We start from the raw sequence: 16,562 nt of genomic DNA on the forward strand, positions 1-16,562 counted from the left end.
ACGCAAAAACCAGGGCATTCCTCTGGACCGTCGATAAATAATCCAGACCACAAAAATAAAACATTAGACAGCTTGTGTAATGGTAGCATGTGAACGACTGTGGAACTTTCTAAAATTAATTTTCTTCATTTTGGTTTATTAAAATTGCACTCATCTATCTCCCCTGTTAAATATTTTATTTTTTCATATTAATGGCTGCAATTTCAGCTTGGGCCTGTTTCTGTCATTAACACTGTACAAACTTAATATCATTAGTAGTTTTTCCCTTAATTATGTGACTAGAGAAGAAAAACATCAAAGTTTCCGTGAAATTGGAATAGTATATCTAAATTGCCTCATGTTTATTTTAACATTAACAGTAAATGAAGCTAATGGGCTTTTATATTATTAAAAGCACTCATTTGTGTCCTGCCTGTTCTAATATATAACAAAGCTTTAAAAGATGTTAAATAATTAGTTATTTAATAGGGATGGGTGGAATGGATCAAACGAAAGGAAAAGTTGAGGGTGACCAAGGCACACGGTTGAGGGGTCTGTCCCTTTTAGGCCTTTCGGACGGGATTCCCTCCCCCCCACCGCCCGGTCTCCCTGCCCCACTGTTAAGCGAGAACTGTAATTTATAACGACCCTGGAGAGTTAAAGCAACAAAATCTATTGCCATAGCCGCGCAGAGGACGCACACGTGTGGGGGGCAATAATGTTTGCAATTATTTCTGGGCAACCTCCATTCATAATTCAACACCTGCCCACGGCCCGTGCTAGGCTGGGGCCGGGAGGTCCCCTGCAGGAGGGAGCTGTGGCTGCTGGCCCGCCTCCTCGCAGCAGCATCCCCGTGGCTTTAGAGGATACTGATGAATGAGGCACTCCTCTGCATTTGGAGCTCAGTGAGACCTAGGCAAGGGACTCTGGCCTGTGGCTCTAAAAGAAGTGCCAGATGGTTGTCACTCTCCTGCTCAAAAACCTGCAGGGCTCCCTGTGGCCTGGTCCAACAAGACCAAGCTCCTTGCTCAGCACCTGAGGCCCTACCTATCCCAGCCCGGCTCCTGCTCTTCCCAGCACCTGTACTCTGTTCCATCAGCGGGTTTCCCTCTGGGCCTAGCACATGCCGAATTGTCCCACCTCCTCACCTTTGCTCACACTGTTGCCCTCACCTGAAACCGCTTTTGCCCTTTCTCTGTCTATCCAAATTCTAGTCATTCTTTAGCATTCCGATTCCAGACCCTCCATTAGGCCTGCTCCCTCTGTCGTCTGACTGCCTAGAGCTGTGGTTCTCAGACTTGAGCGTGCCTCAGAATCACAGAGACGGCTTGGGACAACACAGATCACGGGGCCCACCCTTGGGGTATTTGACTCATAGGGCTGAGTGAATCTGAGAATCTGCATTCCTAACAAGTTCCCAGGTGATGCGGATGCTGCTGGTCTGGGGACCACACTTGGAGAGCCTCTAGGGCATAGGCAGTCACTCCAGACCAGTCGGCACTGTGCTCGTACTGGCTTGAAAGGGTCTCCGACAGTGCCGTGTGGCCGAGACTTGCTTCCTGGGGCAGACAGCAAGCTCTTTGAGGGAGGGACTCTGGGCTACCGCTCTCTATCCCCCAGAACACCATCAGCTCAAGAGGGGCTCATGGAGGATGAGCCAATGACGCCTGATGAACGGATGGACTAGTTGCCGTGCAGTTTCCTTCAATCCCAAGAGAAATCTCCATTTTATAGGTGGGGAAACTGAGGCTTAGAGAGATGCAGCTTCTTCGTAGGTCACACAGCTATTAAGTGACAGACAAGATTGGAAGCCGGGTTCATCTCCAGAGCCTCGGCCAATGCTTCTTAGGTGAGTGATTTCAGACTTGAGGACTTGAGAGGCCAAGGCACCGTGTTAGAAGGAGACTGGCTGCTTTGTCACTGCTGGGCTAAGGAGTGTGGGCTCCCGAAAGACTTATATCTAGTGAGAGGGAAGAGTAAGATGATTTCGCCTCCGCGGATTTAGGGATCCTTTAGCCTGGGGCAGAATACACACGGTAAATAAGCTGCCACTCTCCTGGTCCCCTTCGGTCAATTGCTGCCCTGTGTCGCCCTGATCTTAGGTGCAGTCTCAGAATTCTTCTTCATTGATTGGCATTTCTATGGCAAGAGGAAATATATTTGCCATTCATAATCTAGCCCAACTTCTCCACTATACAGTTGAGAAAACTGAGGCCCCAAACTGAGGCAACCTGACCACACGGCAAATTAGTGATACGTATTAGTTACCTCTTGCTATGTAACAAATTATCCCAAAACTCAGCAGCTTAACACAACAAACATTTATTGACTCATAGTTTCTGTGTGACGTGAACCTGGGAGCGGCTTAGCCATGTGGTTCTGGCTCAGGATCTCTCACGTGGTTGCAATCAGGATGTTGGCAGGACCTGAAATCAGCTAAGTCTTGACTAGGGCTGGAGGATCTGCCTCCCAGGAAGCTTGCTCACTCAGCTGTCAGCGAAAGGCCTAAGTTCCTCACCACATGAGCCTCTCCACAGGCTGGTTGAGTGTCCTCGCAACATGGCTTCCCCCAGAGCAAGGGATCCAAGAGAAAGCAATGAGGAATTTACAGGGCCTTTTATGGTCTGGTCTCTGAAGTCACACATCGCTACTTCCACTTTATTCAATTTGTAAGAAACAAATCACTAAGTCCAGTCCACATTCAAGGGGAGGAGAATTAGCTTCTATCTCTTGAAGAGAGGAATATCAAAGAATTTACGGACACCACGTGATGGAAAAGGGTCTAGAGCTCAGAGTGTCCACTCCTTTTCAGTTGTGAAATAAATCATACAAACATACATTAAATACACACGTGCAGTGTGAAGCACAATTATAAACGGAACCCCTAAGCAATCACCTCCCCAATTACCAGACCCAGAACTTCATCAGCACCCCTGAACTCCTGGGTGCCTCTTGCTCATTACAACTGCTTTCCCCCAAGATGTAACCACTACCCTGAGTTCGGTGGATTTTATTTTCTTGTCTTTCTTTATAATTTTACCACCAATTGTGAGTCACTAAACAACATAGTTCAATTTTTCCTGTTTTTTGAACTTCATGTAAATAGAATTATACCATAATGATTCTTTGGTGTCCTGCTTCTTTCACTCATCATTACATATGTGAATTTCATCCCCGTTTTTGCATGTAGCTGTATTTTGCTCATTTTTTTGTTGTACAAAGTCCCTCTTTATCTTTAATAATTATTTTCCCCTTAAAGACTATGCTGTTTGATATTAAATATAGCTATACTAGATTCCTTTCAGTAAGTATTTGCATGATATAATTTTTTTTCCATCCATTTGGAGGTATCCTTGCACTTTAGATGTTTTTCTAGTATTTTTAAATGTAGTCTGATAATCTTCAGCTTTTTAACTGGAACATTTACTCCACTTATATTTAATGTAATTCCTGATATATTTGGATTTATTTCTACTACATTATTTTGTGCTTTCTATTCTCTCCACCTTTTCTATGTTTCTTTTACTCTCCTTTCTTGCCTTTTTTGGATTAATGGAATTTTTTTTTTTAAAGATTTTATTTTTTCCTTTTTTCTCCCAAAGCCCCCCAGTACGTAGTTGTATATTCTTAGTTGTGGGTCCTTCTGGTTGTCACATGTGGGGCGCTGCCTCATCATGGCCTGATGAGTGGTGCCATGTCCATGCCCAGGATTTGAACCAGTGAAACCCTGGGTTGCCATAGCGGAGCACATGAACTTAACCACTCGGCCATGGGGTTGGCCCCAATGGAATATTTTTGACCATTCAGAATTGCTCTCAACTAGTTTGAAAGGTATATTCTGTTTCTATTCTTTTAATAGTTAACCTAGAAATGACAACAACATTTATTCAAAAATTATCAGTAGCTAACATTAGTCAATACCTTACCCTCCTCCTGGACCACACAGGGCCTTAGAACACTTTGAATCCATTTAACTCCTGATTGATACGTTTGTGTTTTCAATATTTTAAATTCTATCTCTTATTGTAATCCCACGTAACACTATCATTATAGATTAAAGCAGCTAGTGTTTGTTTAGTCTTATCCATGCAGTTACCAGGTGCTGCGTTCTTCAAGTGTTTACGCACTTCAGTCCCTCATTCTGGGATCAGCTTCTTTCCCCCTTCAACACAGCCTTCTGCCTTGCCTTTAGTGAGGCACTGCTAATGGCAAACTTTTTCCTCTTTTTTTATCTGAAAAGCTTAATTTCACTTTATTCTTGAAAGACATTTTCACTGATTACAGAATTCTAGGTCAGTGGTTATGTTTAATCAACACGTGCTAAAATATTCTATCTTCTGGCTCCCACTGCTGTTGTGGAAAGTCAGCTGCAAATCTAGATTTTCCTCTTGAATAGATGGTAATCTGTTTTTCCCTGTCTCTGGCAGCTTTAGAAATCATTTCTCTGTCCTTGGTGTTCTCCAGTTTCATTCTGATGAATTTACATGTGAATTTCATTTATTTAAACTTTATGGGATTTATTGAGCTTCTTAAAACTAGGGATTAATATCTTTCTTCAGGTTTGGAAATTCTTAGCCATTATTTTCTGAATTATTGCCTCTGCCCACTTCTCTTACTCTTCTCTTTCTGGAACTCTGATTTGATGTATATTAGAAATCTTCTTTTATCTCCCATATCTCTTAACTTCTCTTTTCTATTCCCCATCTCCTTTTCTCTCTTTGCTGCATTCATCTAGTTCACTGACTCTCTCTTCAGCTATGTTTAATTTGCTATTATATGCATCCATTGAGGGTTTACTTCAATTATTAAGTTTTTAATTTCTAAATTTAACATTTCCATCTTTTTAAAATGTCATCTCTCTCTCTCTCCTTCTCTTTTTTAACATTTTTCTGGAGTGGTGGCTGCTGACCACAAACTCCTGCTGAGGATGGTGGAGGTCCTCACCCACTGGGTGAGCTCTGCCCACGCGCCTGAGTCATTGGTCCGTGTTCTCCAGGGAGGATGGTCCTGATTCTCCTAACCTCCCACTGTTTCGCCAAGGTCCTTGGAGGCTGTTAAGCAGGAGAATGACGTAATCAGATGTCACTCCAAGAAAGACGGCTGTGGCTGCTGTGTAAGGAGCGGTCAGAGGCAGTTTGGATGGCGAAATCTGGAGGCTGTAGCAGTGGTCAGGGTGAGAGAGGACGGCAGCTTGGACTGGAGTGAGGGAGGGGGAAAGAAGTGGAAGACTGATTGACATCGAGAGGTGCCATCAACACCCAGCGCACTATTGGCATGGTTCTCCAGATCCACGGACTTGATACAGTGAAGACTGTGGGTTTTAAGAGATGCAGCGCTTCTTAAAGCTCAGTTGACATAAATGGCCAGGAGGCAACTTGATTCCAATGAGCCAGTCCTGTGACCACATTGAGTGAACTGTGAGGAATCTGAAGCCCCTTGCTTAAATGGGCACTCCAGATCGACAACCACAAAGACAGTGTGGGGCCGAGGTGTCCAACCATCCCTGGGTGAGGACAGGCTCCTTCGTCATTGTGACTCCCCTGCATCCTCCATCTTGCTTCCTGGTGTCAACAACCATCTCCAGGTAAAGAAGTTACAAAAAGGGAGCAAGAGGAGGGGGAAATAGACTCAGATAATACAGGCAGGATAAGAGAATCACAAAAGGTCAAAATTAAGAAGGAAAATAAGATGATAAAATTTAAAAAAAAATAGTGAAAGGAATTCAAGAGTCAAAAATAGTGAGGATATGAATAATAAAATCAATCGGATTTTTAAAAAATAAAATATTAGAACCTGGGAAATAAAAAGCTAAAAAATACATACGTGAGAGGAAACTTTGGAGCAAACACTCGGAGCAAACTTTGAATTAGAGCAGCTGGCTCCAATTCAAAAAGTAAAAATGATAGTAAATTAATTGTTTAAAGTGCAAAAAAAGTGGGAGGATTGGTAAAGGTAAGTAGGAATAGTAGATAGGTATGTAAATGCTAGATAGGAATGAGGGAGTAAAAAAATGAGGTGGATGATAAAAACCTGAAATGAGTGGAAGAAAGATGGGGATTTAAAGATAAAATTAGGAGCAGAAAAGAAAACTCCGATTCCCATCAGGCCCTCGAGCCCCTGTGGAGAGGGAGCGCCTGGCCAGGAAGCCTTCTGCTCCTCCCCTCCGACCCCAAGCAGCAAGCAGAGGGGGTCTCCGGGGGGTGCTGTGAGGCAGGGAGCGGGCCCCAACCTGGGAGTCAAGAGACCCGGATCCAGCTGGGTCTGACTGCATCCCTGCAGGGCCTGCGCTGGCCCCAGCCCCACCAGACGTCAGTCTCCCCAGCTATAAAGAGAGTAGAGTCGTGGCTCATTTAATCCTCATGAAAGTCCTGTAAGCTAAGTACTGTTATTATTATCCCATTTTGTAGATGGGTAAACCAAGGCTCAGAGCGCTGAAATAACTTGCCCAGGGTCGCCCATTCAGGAAGGAGCCAACCTGGGGCTTAGACGCAGCTAGGCTGGCTCTGGTGAGCTGCAGCGTTCTGCTTTGCCACGAGTGGGAGGGAGTGGCCCTGGACCCCATAGCCCAACTGGTGGAGGTATGTTTGGGGGAGGTGGTTATCTCGAGGCCCACAGAACGAGGTAGCCAGCGTGTGGCGAGGGCACGGATGAGGTGACCTTACCTTATTGTCAGGGGTGGGGACCCAGCTGTCCAAAGGGCTGGCTCATCCCTTGGGGGTCTCCTCTGCATTGGTGCTGTGGCAAATGGAACCTTCTACAACAGGACTGAGCAGCCCATTCAGGATAAAACTCCAGGAAGGAACAGCCAAGGGACCGGTGTCCCCTGGCAAAGGGAGGTGGAGACTCCCCGTGGGAAGGAGCCTGAGGCTTGGAGGGCTGGCAGCCTCCTAGGGGCCTTGCGCCCTCACCGTCTTCCTCCCCAGGGCTTCTGAGACGTCGCTCTGCTGCAGTCTCCCCACAGCTCCCGGCCCTTAGCCAGCTCCCGGCACTCAGCACACGTCCAAGCTGGCTTGTGGCCCCACCCTGCCCTCCAGCCTCTCCCCTGGGCCTCCCACCAGCCCCAGGCGCTGTCTGGATCCATAGGACCCCCTCATTAGCACCGTTAGGATGCCCCAGCTCAGCCTCCTGTCTGGGCCAGCGGAGTGGACAGGCAGACCGAGTTCCCCCTGTGTCTAAGGGCAAACTTCTGACAGAGGCTGCCGCTTCTGCCCTGTAATTGTTTCCCGATTAGCCAATGAGGACACTGCAGCCTCCGTCCTACAAGGATGTGACCTGACGCCCCTCCCACAGCTGAATGGAGGGCCACAGCTCCCTTTGCTTCTCCATGAACTTCCCTTCCTGCCTCCTCTGAATGGTCACAACTCCTCCCTCCTGGCTCCCTAGGCGGTGGGCTGTGGGGTCTCCCTGCAGAGGTCCCCTGAGAGGGCCCATCACTTCCTCTGCCTGAAAGTCTTTCTAGTCCTCTCAGCTATCACCTTTGACCTGGAGACCTGGGAAGCCAACCAACTCTGCCTTTGGGAGACACAAGGAGGCCTCCTCCTCAAGGAGGGAGCATGGTACCCGAGAGAAACCAGAGAGAACTCAGGAATGGAGCCTGGTGAGCTGTGGAGGCCAAGTACCAGAAGTGGTGCCCTGGCCCCACCACTCATTCATTCATTCAACAAACAGTTACTGGGGGCTGCTCCATGCCAGGCACTCGGCGGACACAGGGAGGGAACAGGCAAACGTGGTGCTTCCCCTAATGGAGCATATGGCTTAGGGGAGGGGCTGAGGGACAGCTGAGACACTGAGCAATCACAAGCTGTGTGGTCAGGGCTGGGGCGAGACCACTCCTCCTTCCTGAATCTCTGTTCCTCATCCCTAAAATGGACACAACACTACCCACCTCCTGCGACAGGTGGGATGGTCAAACGAGACAACAGAGGTCTCCCACTCGGTGCGGGAGTGTGTGGCGTTTTCCAAACCGAGGGCTGAGTTGCAAGAATGGGTTGCAAAGAATTTAGTGAGTCATGAACAATTTCTTTCAGAAAGGAAACAGAATAGAATAAAACATTCTATGCATCCTATGTAATACAGGTATTATTTTGTGAGACTTCTACTTTAGTTATAAGGGAGGGGTGTATACACTGAACCACATGGAAAATGTATTCTTTCAAAGAAGCTTGAAGGCCCCTGACCTAGTGGCAGAGCAGGGCTGTGGGGTCCCCAGGTCTCATTCCCATCCCAGCTCCAGCACTTACTACTACATCATGTGACGCGGACGCTTCCCGCCACCTCCGAGCCTCACCGGCTGCTGTGAGGACTAATGAGACAGTGTGTGCGGACAAGTCCGTCAGAACAGCACCCGGGACATTGCAGGGCCTCCAAATATCGATACCTGTTCTCCTGTTAGTACTGTTGATATTATATAGCAGGACCTGAAGAAAGAGCTGATTGTCTCTGATTTAAAACATGACAAGTAAACAGGAAGCTAGCATTGTTGTTGCTGTTTTTTTCTGTATCAATAGCTAACATTTCTAGGCATTTGCGCACCAGGCACCAACCTCATTTCATCCTCACTGCAGTGCTATGAGGTAAATTCTATTATTATTCCCATTTTACAGCTGAGGAAACTGAGGTGACGGGAGGTGGAGACTTAGAGTGCGTCTCACAGGCAGACCAACCAAACTCACGCTCCTGCCCCAGCACAGCGCCACTCGCTGCCCTGAGGCCGGGCCTCCTGCAGCCCCAAGGCCCCCAGGGGCTCCAACTTTGAGCCTCCTGGGCCAGTTCCCCACTGTCCTGTCTGCAGGGGCCCTGGCCTGCCCCCTCTGCCCGGGTCTCCTCAGGCCCTGGCCGTTCCTCCAGCTGTCTCTTAGTTAAGACCCCTGCCTGTCAGGTTCCCAGAGGCCACCTCGAGCACGGGAAGCAGCCAGGGAGCTGCTCACAGGCTAGTGGGGACCTGGGGGCTTGAGGCCAGAGCCAGGCCCGGAGCTGTGGCCCTGTCCTGAAGGGCCAGGAGGACGGGGCCCAGCTCCTGCCGCAGTCTCCAGGATGGAGAGCACTCGAAAACGAGTCTTCCCCCCGGACCCCAACTCAAGAGAGGACCCCTCACCGAAACCAAGAGCCAGCGCAGAGGCCGGCCAGGTGGGCCCGGGGCGCCAGCGCGAGAAAACCGGGGTGAGGCGGCGGCCCGTGCAGTGTCAGCCGGCGGCCGGCGCCACATCGATCATCCAGTCCTTAAGACATATTAAAATGGATTTAAAAAGACATTTTGCATTTTCTCTCCTTAACACCCACATTATTGCCACACATCGGCTTTTGTTTTAATTAAAATCGGTTTTGAAATCCTCCATGAAACTTCAGTGGGATTGTTAAAGGCGGCAATTTCCTTATCGGCAGTGCGTCCCCACAACATACTGTAATAGTTATTTTGCAGCAAAGCACAAGTCTTATTAATTTAGCTCAATCAAATCAGCACCACGTTAATTTACAGGGCTGTAAAAATCTGGCGGTCCCGCTCTAGATCAAGGAACTTAGGGCAGGCAAGACACCAAGTGGGATGTTTATTTTGTACAATGGTCCCAACTGCATTTCTGTGATTTAAAAGCTTTCCGAGGCGTGCGATGATAATATCACATGCATATAGCATTGTGTGTTTGCTATGCCTCATTACTCCCCACAGAGACCCAAAATCATTTGGTATTCAACTCCTACCTAAAATATTTCCTTTTACATACAAATATTTTTTCTGCTTTAAATGGTTTCTCTATGTTAAATTTTTTTCCGGGGCCATGAAGCGAGATCGTTTCCTGCATGGGAGTCTATTTTGGTGCAGTATTGATCTGTACTAAGTGGGTAGCTGGCTTTTCCCCTTCTTTCCCTCTGGCCAATGCCTCCAAATATGACAGGTGACGGTTTCCGTGGGGTCGATTTTGCGTTTCCTGCTCTTTTCCCCTCCCTCCCAGCTTCCTGCTTCCCATTTTACTGATGTCTTCTTCAGCCACTAGGAATGCTTCTCTCTCATTCACATCTTGATAACAAAGCTTCACAATAATAATTATCAAGATTTGCAGGAGAGGCAGCTTAGCAGTCAGCGGAGGATTTGAAAGGCAGTGTGGGATGGGCAACTGCAGCAGACGTGGAGTGGCAATGGGGAGAGGGAGACTCGGAGAGAGCAAGTGACCTGCCTGAGGTCACACAGCAAGTTAGGAAAAAGCACTAGACTCTGGGACTCAACCTGGGTCCTCCGAGCCAGGTAGAATGAAGACCGTAAGACTCAGAGGGAGGTCGCTCACGTGAAGGGGATGGCACAGAGTGGGTGCTCAGCAACGTTGGATATGGGCATATTGCCCTTCCTCACCAAGACCAGGCCCAGGTCTTCAAGCGCCTGACTCTGAATCGCAGAGCTGGACTGTGCCTGGTTGCGAGCTAAGAGAACAGACAGCTTCTCCGCTGTTCAAAGATGCTTCCGTCTGCTCCAGGAGGGCACACGCCCACCCCGGGGGTACAGAGTGGGCACCAAAATATGAGGTCTGTATTAACTAATGGACTCAAGACAACCTGTCTCAAGATAGGCAGGCATGAATCCCATTTAGTGGATGAGGAAACCGAGGCTAGCAGAGAGTTTCAATGACTGCGCTGGAGTCAGACAGTCGATGGCAGAGGGGAGATCCCCACCTAGGGCTATGGCCCCCAAGGTCAGTGCTCTTTCTAGCACGCTAGCCACCTCTCACCCTGGCCAGTCTGTAGGAGCCCAGGGAGATAGATGGTGGCTGAGGTTTGGGTAGGGAACGTGTTTCCTGTTGGTGGTATAGGTAGCCGCTGATGTGACAGCATTGAGAGGCCCCAGAAGGCACCCCTTGCTCCCTCCCTGACTGTGGCCAAGCCTTGGAGAGAATTGTCCTCTAGGCTAAGTCTGGCCTTTTCCCAACATATGTATTTATTTAATTCTATGACCTACACTGTCCATCGACGTTCCTTCTCTGTTAGTGAGAAGGAGTTTCTCTAGTCTAGAAACTGAGACTCACTCATCTCAGTGCCCAGCAGGGGCCTTTGTGTTGGGGGTAGAGATTCTGATGTGTGACTCCCAGATGCCATCATATCTTTAGTGACAATGACATGGAACTCACTAACTTCAGAGACAGTCCACACCATTGTTGGACAAAGCTCTTGCTTGAAATTCTTTCCTGTGTGGAACCCAAACCAACATCTTCAGTAAAGCATTTATCACTGGATTGTGAACAGCCAGGCATCCTCTCTGATCCACGCAGTGCCAGGGGGTTCCAGAGCCACCTGGAGTTGGAGGGTGTGACAGCTAAGTCAAGTACCAACTCAAATCCACATGAGTTGGTTGAGGCCAAGAGAGCTGTCTCTGGGGCCCTGGGCAAGCTAGGTCCATCTCCTAGGAGAATGGAGAAGCAGAGGTGAAGTTACCGAGGTGAGAAGATGGGGAAGGGGTGTTCCAGGCCTAGGACGGCCGCATATGTGCGGCCTCGAGGCCTCTAGTGGGGGATGGAGCCAGAAAAGTCACCGCCAAGGGGCTCAGTTCTAGGCACATCCAAACCCTTTGGCTGAGTTCCAGAAAGAGACCACTAAAATGGGAAGGCGAGGTGTGAGCTGAGAGAATCTACTGGATGCAGCTTCAGAGGAGGTTTCACGACTGGGCAGAGACGTCAAGACTGGAGGCTTCCTTGTCGACTTAATTCAACAAGTACTTTGGGAAACCTGCTGTGTGCCCAGCACCGGGTGGGCTCCGAAACGAAGAGGGAGCAGAAAGCATTGTTGATGCAGGCCGTCCTCCAGGACGTGCCATCGGCCACAAGTCTGCAGGCTCCGGGCCCACCCGTTGTCCTGGCGAGAGTTAGGCCCCATTTCCTGCTGCGTTTGGCTTCTCCTTATTCGACTCTGTGCTGGCTTTGGGGGCTGAGCCCAGGAGGAAACGGAAATGTTCACAGAGGAGGCAGCTCTTCATACATCCTAGCTCGGCCTTCGCAGACAAATGCTAAGCCTGTGCAGGGCCAGGTGCCCCGGTTGAACCAGCCTGGGGGGCATCACTTGTCAAAGAAAAGAGGCAACGACCTGGCTGCTTTCAAAATGGCTTCTCTCAGACAAGGCCACAGCTAGGTCATAGATCGCCTCTGTGTGAATTAGAAGGTGGCGCCCCCTTGGGGCAGACACAGCCCACAGGACCTCAGATTGGTGCATGGATCACAGGATGGACTTCAGCCTTTACAGCCCCCTGTGCTGGGCACACTTGTGCAGTGAACAACTTGCACGACTGTGGTTGGTGGCTTTGCCCCCGACTACAACTGCATGGCCAAAGCCCCCAGATCTTTTTCAGTCATTATTTGTGAGAAGACCCAGGGCCTAGGCTCCCCTGAGACACATGGATCACCCCAGATCTAAGCTAACACTCCCCCCAAAAGAGGAAGGAAGCTGTGTTCTGACTCCCACCCAGCCACAGCCAACTCAGCATCACACACCTGACCTCCTCCGTCATTCAGTCCTTCCTTTCACCGAGGGACAGGCAGACATGGTGGGGGAGGGGAAAAGACCCGTGAAGCCCTCTCCACAGTCAGTGCCAAGCCTTCCCTCTTCTCGCTGCTCTTTAAGAAGGCTTTCTAAAGAAGAGGAACCTTCCGTGGTGGCAGATGGCGGATAAGTAGGAATGGTAAATAGTTTTAATTACTGCATAATGTAAGTGAGACAATAAAGGGGAGACAGTGGAAGCAAGCTGCTGCCGCTGAGGCCCTGAGACTGTGGTGGGGCCCAATTTGTCTGGCATGTGCTGTTCTTGGTCTTGGGAGGGCTTTAAAGAGAACGCCGGAAATATTAATTGCCCGCCTCACTGGCCCATCCATCTTCACAACCGAGTAACACGCTTTTTTAATTTCAGGGGAATCGTTTTCAAATGGGAATCATGCAAATGAGTATTTTAGCTATTCATTTGTTTTACTGCGAGCGCTTTGTGAGCAAATGGCCTACAGCTTGCAATGAATTAAAAGACATGGGCACTGGAGACCGATTTTTAATACAAAGTCTTGACTCGGAGACGACCCCGACCAGCAGCACAGAAAATGTTGGCATAGCAACTTTGGGCATTTTCATGCAAATTGGCTTCTATATAGATGATACGAATGCAATGTTTTCCTTCAACTAATCATCATAAAATTAGTTTCACTATATTTAAATGCCTCCACTTAATGCATTATATCCATATGCATGAAATTGCCTCCGCTAATGCAGTACATAAAATGCCAAAGATACAATGAATAGCCAAATTGCAAGCAGTTATGTTATCTCCCATAAAAGCGACTCCCCTCCCCCCAGTTTTTTTTTTTGTGAGTGTGGGTGTTATTGAATGTGTGGGCGCCAAAGGCATCTATCACAAATTGCTATTAACACACTTACACACACACACACACACACACATCCCAAAGTCCTCTCCAGTTAAGTAACGTTAAGGTTGTAACACAATCTAACAAAAGCCAGGCAAGGCCGGGGCTGGGCTGCTGGTGCTCACCTGAGCTGGCCAAGCTCCCCTCACGTAGAGTCTGCAGCCGGAGGAGGCTGGAGGCAAAAGCACTTGCTTGCCTTGGAATCAGCTCCGACAGGCGATGGTGCCCTCCGCCTCCCCAGGCAGGTATTGAATTGGGAGGCCCGAGAGGGACAAGAGGGACGTGTCTGAGCCAATCTGGAGACCAGTTGGACCAAGAAGCCAACGGGAAATAATCAAAGGTGGAGCCGCGTTGGTGCGAATAGTCCCTGAAGACGGGCCCTGGTAGCCTGGAGAGATGAAAAGTCTGGAGGAACAGGACTCGAGTCAATAACTGAGAAAGGATTGGCCAGGAAGGAAGACAGGGAACACTCGTGGAATGCCTCCCTTCCGGGCGCTGCGCTTGGCACTCCACACGGCCATGTCATGTCAACTTTACAACAGTGAAAAAGTCGACACGATCATCACTGGTCTTGTGGGCTATGAAATGAGTCTGCGTGAAATTGAGGAACCCGTCCAAGGTCCTATGACCAGGAAGCAGCTGAGGAACATGGAAGCCTGGGTCTCTCTGATTCCAAACCCACACTTTCCTCTGTGCCAGTTTGCCCCCTGCAGGTGGCATCGAGTAATGGCAGGAATGTGTTCCAAGAGGAGCTGTCCCCTCTTGGACAAGGCAGGGGCCATGAGGGGAGAAGGAGATCCCGGTTTTGTGAGTGTTTCTTTCATCACTTAGGGTTGATTATCCTTCTCTATCTGATGAGGACTCAGGGTGGACCCCAATTCCCCCTGGCTCAAAAGGATTAGACTTCATATGGACAGAACAGCACTCCCCAACCCACTCTCTGGGCATCTACCCGCTCCAATCTGCCAAGGAAGCTGGGGCGCTTCTCTGCTCCAGCCTTGGTGGATTTGAAATTTGGCTTAAATATGTGGGTGCTGTTCATGTCCAGGGTGAGGGTTATGAGGGAGAGAAGCAAGAGGTGAAATTGGACAAGTACGTGCCCTCCCTTTCCGCCTGGGGATGGGATCCCACATCAGGAACGCTCCACTTCTCATTCCTCAGGAGACTTTGACTTTGGCTTAAGCAGGGGTGGCATTTCCTCACAAGAATGCGTGAGGTAGCTGTGGAAAAGTACAGAAGTTCCTCAAAAAGACAAAAATAGAATGGCCATATGATCCAGCAATTTCACTTTGAGGTACATACCTAAAAGAAGTGAAAGCAAGGACTCAAAGAGCTGTTTGCACACCCACGTTCACAGCAGCATTACTCACCATAACCAAGTGGAAGGGAAAACCCAAGGGTCCATCAAGAGACGAATGGATAAGCAAATGTGTATATACATACAATGGAATATTATGCAGCCCTAAAAAGGAAGGAGATTCTGGCACAAGTTACAACATGAATGAACCTTGAAAACATTATGCTAAGTGAAATGTCAGTCACAAAAAGACAAATACTGTATGATTCCACATATACAAGGTACCTAAAATAGTCAAATTCATAGAGACAGAAAGTAGAATGGCAGTTGCCATGGGCTAGGGGGAGTGGGGACTGGGGAGTTAGTATTTAATAGTTACTGAGTTTCAGTTTGGGAAGATGAGAAGAGTTCTGGAGACGTATCGTGGTGATGGTTGCACAACAATGTGAATGTACTTACTACTGAACTATATCCTTTAAAACAGTTAAGGCAGTGAACTTTATGTTATATGTATTTTACCATAATCAAAATTTTTTTAAAAAAAGAAAGAACGCATGAGTTAGGAAGGCACCTTCCCCAAGACCCCAAGCATGTCACAGAATTCCAGGGTCGGACGCTCTGGGCAGCTTGATGACGAGACGAGAACAGCTCCTCATCACTCAGGACTGTGTAGCTCTCGCAAGCACTTCTCTGTTCAGTACAGGCCTGTGGAATTAAATTAAGTGGCAAAGTGGGGGAGGCCCCTAAGAGTGACAGATTAGCTGGGGTCTAAGGCGTAGATCAGGGACTCTTCCCATCTCATTGAGCTGGTCTATTTTCATTTCCTTCTGAATTTCTCCCTCTTGTCTTCTGTCCTGTCTGGACAACCCCTCCATCCATCCCCAACACAAATACTCCTATTAAATTTCTTTGCATTAGTCGTTTTCCTTTGTTTCGCCTCCACAGGTGGTTTTCTCATCACCTGGAATTGTTGATGGCTCCTGTGACTTTGCAAACAGTAAAGCCAGTTGGCACTCTCTCTTCCAAGCAGAATGATTTGTCCTAGGCATCGTCATCCTTACCGATGCTTATCCTTAACAGAGGTCCTGTGATTCCAACAGCAGCCACCAGGAGGCATGTTTTGGGAAAAACCCCACCTCTTTTCACTTACAGCAAATACCGCCTCTGCTGGCTGTAATGAGATTTGCAGGTACGATGCCTAGGTGCCAATTAACCAGGACTGGATGGAGCACACCTGTATGAAAAAGCCAGCCCCTTTCAGTGACTGCATGGGGAAGGGCTCCTGAAGATGCTCCACAGCTCGGGCTGCTGTCATGTCTCCTCTTGTACCCTTAGCTCCCAGGAGAATCAGCAGTGTGTTCTGTCTTCTTGTGCGCGACCAGCCCTTAGTGCAGGGCTGCGCACCTCAGCTCCGGCAATACTGGACGGGCCCTTCTCTCCCATGGCCTGGCCCCCAAGACAAGACCAAAGGTTCCAGCTCGTTCTCTTTCTACCATCTTTTCCAGATTCGGTTTTTAAATTGTTCTCTCATGGAAAAGCTCTTGTGGTTTTGTTCTTGGCACACTTGCCCTGATGGAGCCTCCTTTGCTAGTTTCTTCCACGTCTGCACTTCCTCCTGCTGCCTGGGGGGTGAAGCTGGATGTCCTGCGGCAATGGAATCCTGTCATCCTCCGTCTGCAAAGTGGTTGCCTCCCTCTGTAGAACTTCCTTTTGCAACTGTGGGTATTCTCCTAGTTTACAAGCAGTTAGAAAAAAAGAAACGGTGACCACTAGGAATTAGTGGGGATTCACTAGGAAAAGTCACCTATTTTCCTGCTTATGGGGTGCTTTTCACAGAATGTGTTTCGACTTCTGCAAAGCATTTTATAAGTCTCTCTCGTTAGCCTTGTGAACTAAATGGAGAGATG

The sequence above is a fragment of the Equus przewalskii genome, chromosome 1, assembly GCF_037783145.1.
Source record: "Equus przewalskii isolate Varuska chromosome 1, EquPr2, whole genome shotgun sequence".
Classification (NCBI taxonomy): domain Eukaryota; kingdom Metazoa; phylum Chordata; class Mammalia; order Perissodactyla; family Equidae; genus Equus; species Equus przewalskii.